The sequence below is a fragment of the Elephantulus edwardii genome, unplaced genomic scaffold (genome assembly GCF_000299155.1).
Source record: "Elephantulus edwardii isolate Elephantulus edwardi_28Jun2011 unplaced genomic scaffold, EleEdw1.0 scaffold00078, whole genome shotgun sequence".
NCBI lineage: Eukaryota > Metazoa > Chordata > Mammalia > Macroscelidea > Macroscelididae > Elephantulus > Elephantulus edwardii.
Window position 1 is genome coordinate 12,060,194 of NW_006399828.1, and position 3,451 is coordinate 12,063,644.

At 36.6% G+C, this 3,451-nt stretch overlaps 1 pseudogene; it reads left to right on the forward strand.

Annotated features, from left to right (window-relative positions):
- The first annotated feature begins 2,053 nt into the window (after positions 1-2,053).
- On the forward strand, positions 2,054-3,216 carry LOC102845849 (annotated as a pseudogene).
- The last annotated feature ends 235 nt before the right edge of the window (positions 3,217-3,451 follow it).

The window sequence follows — 3,451 nt, forward strand, 5'->3', positions numbered from 1 at the left end:
AACTTTTATCAATACATCTTGATTGCATGTTTAATCGATCTCAGACTGTAAAAGATGGTAAAAATCTTCAATTTCCTCTTCCTTGACTCTGGTTGTATCTAAATGATAGTGGTATTCACTGGACTTCCTTGTATGCATATAGATATTATCTTGTCACACACAATATTGTACTTCAAGGTGGATCTAGAAATGACTTTCTGAAGTATGAAAGCAACTCCATTTTTCCTCATCTTTTCACCTCCACAGTAATATATCACATGAACATCCAACTCAAAATGCCCCATGCCGGTCCATCTCATCTCACCAATGCCTAAAATGTCAATATGTATGTGTTCCATTTCTTCCTTAACAATGTCTAATTTTCCTACAGTCGTGGTTCTCACTTTCCATGTCCAAATCACTAGTGTCTGCTTATAATTGTTCCTCTTCCTTTGTATTTCCATCCTTAAATAATCAATTTGAGGCTTAAATTTATTTTTCAGTTTGTAAAGCTCAAGAAATGTAAAGCAAATTCGGCACTTTCAGTTTTCCAATATCAGCTCTTTGCACACTTCCTTATAATAATTTGCTCTGTCTTCTTTAGATGTACTTTGAAAGCTTTTGTTTAGCTCCTTAATTTTCTAGTTCCTTCATTTTGTTTCAGCTTCTCAGTGCTTTCGTGCAATATTTAGAGTCTTGACATTCATCTCAGTCTTCTCTTCCTCCTCTGTCTTGCAATGACCTCTTGTTTACTTCATGAATGATATTCTCCCAAAGCTCATATGGTCTTCATTCTAATTAGATATTCAAAGCCTTAGGTCTGTTCTGGAGGTGATTTTTAAGTCCAAGTAGGAGAGACTCAGGGTCAAATTTTGGTTTCTCTGGATTTGATTTAATTTTCTTTAGCTTTAGTCTGCATTTGCACATGAGTAGTTGATTATTCCACAATCAGCACCTGGCCTAATTCACTCTTGATTTTTAATTTTTCCAGCAATTCTTTCCACAGATAGAGTTGATCTGATTCCTGTGTGTACCATTAGGTGAGGTCCATGTAGTGTGCTTTGGTTTATGTTCATGTAAAATGTATTTGCAATGAATAAACCATTGATTGTAAAAAATTCTATCATTCTAGCTCCATCCTCATTTATCTTATCAAGTCCATGGTAAGATACTAGTAGCTGGTCCATCCAACTACTGATCCTCCCTTATTTCCTGTTTGCAACTTTTGCATTCCAGTCACCCAGTATTATTAATGCCTCTTAGCTGAATGTTTTATTGATTTCATTGTAAAAGTTGGTAGAAATCATCTATCTCCCCCTCTGAATTAATAATAATAACAAAAATCATCAAACCAAAGTAAAAATATTTTTAAAAGATGAATATAATATTAAAACTCAAACTTGATTCATTACAGTCTAAACCTATTCATTTCTGAAACTCCAGCAGGTTTTCAGAGACTGTAAATACAAAGAAAGAGATTGTCTACCTTTTTCAACACAGCTAATTGCCAACCTTTGATTTAGCAGTGCAAATCTCTATCCTGTAGTTTGCCAGAATTGTCTGAAGCTGTTATTAGTTATATAAAAGTACACTTCTTCTTTTTATTTTTTTAAGTGAAACAAATGCTTTGTTTAAATTCTTTATCAAATCACAAATTCTCCAAATTAACATAATCCAACATTGTTTTTAAAAGCATGAGCACAAATATAGCACAGACACAATCCAGGGTCTATCGAAATCATCTTTTAAAAGAACCTGCGCTACCTTCTTGCTGTGTGTGAGAACTAGAGCCAGCAGAGAAAAGTAGAATAAAAAATTCAACCAACAGTCAAATCCTTTTCCTCAAAAGATGAAAAACACTTTACTCTGGGAGTAAACATACTCATCTGTTCAAAACCACTTTAACAAGTAGGAGGAAAGATTCAAAGTAAATCCTCTACCAAGAAACACTTTCTTCTAAACCATCACTGGGCAAAAAAGAAAAGATTCATAATAACTTTGGGGCAATTTGCAAAAAAGCTTCAAATTTTTAGTACACTGTGCAGAAGAAAGTGAGAATTTAGAGTAATAAGAAATGCTGATCCGATTTGTTGGCAAAATACTTTTCAGAATTGTACCTTTTCGTAGGAATGTTATTTCTGGAAGTCCTGTTTCACAGGTTATAATTATTGTTGCAAGTTTCCCAAGGCTTCCCCATGGCTCTGTGTCCTGTTGCTTAGTGTGTGATACACGATATTTAAAGGTGGTCAAGGCTTTAGAAATAGTAGCTGAAACCCTGGAATCTGCAGATGTACAGTTGGTACCGGAAGGACAATTCTCTGACAAAGATCATGACACTTCTGTACATCCTGGGGAAGACACAGCAGGCAGAGGGGCCACAGCTCAGACAGCAGAAACATTAGTAATAGCATCTGTTCCTGCAGCTGAGAAAGGAGCAATTTCTTACCAGGAAAGAGATGAAACCACATCATAGAAAGGGAATCCAGATGAAAACCACTTACAGGTTACAAGTCAAAAAATCAAAGGGGCTGTAACACAAGATGATTATTTGAAGGGGGGAAAATGTGATTTCAAAATTGTGAGTGAGAGCAATAACTGGTACCAAACATTGTGCAGACAGTTGTTGACCAGCCACAGTGCCTGAGGTAATGCTGGATTACTCACAGGCAAAGGCTCAAGTAATTGTAGCTGATGACCAGGAGGCTGGGCAGAAAAATGAGAAAGAAGAAAGTGACCTTTGGGACTCTGCACAGGATGAAACACCAACAACCATCCCAGGCAAGGAAGAATCAAAATGCTAGCCACTGTGGAAAAAACACCTCCTTCCATGTCCCAAGATAGTAGTGAGACAAGCAGAAGAGATGATGATCGTTGACATGCAACATTACAGTGCAAATAGGCAACAACCATCTGAGGCGGTTACTGTTCCCATCAAATGAGTCTAGAGATGTCATCAAACAAAGTCATTGTGAGAATACAATGGATGTTACACTGCCTTAGGAGAAAGAATCGAGAAGTCACCCTATGTATCCAAGGGTGACAAGAAAGTGATGCTGTTGATAACAGAGAGAACCAGCAGAAGACACAAACACCCAGGAACACTTAACCAAAGAGTCTGCAGATACAAATGGACCACCAAAGCAGAAAAAGAAAGATGATAGTCAACGAGTGGAGTTTCAAGAAGAAAAATTTCCAGTATCACCACAACATATAAGTCGATACATTAGGAAAAAATGACAATAGTAGACTTTTGTCAGAAAAATAAACAATACATATCTATAAATGCCTACTTAAATTGGAGATTTTTATATATATACACACTGTTGTTATTGTTGTTGTTATGTGCCATCAAGTTGTTTGAGACTCATAGAGACCCTATGTACAAGAGCCCTAAATGCCGTTCTATCCTGTGCCAATCTCGCTGTCTCAAACACATTCATTCCCATGACTCCATTCACAGAATCAATCGATC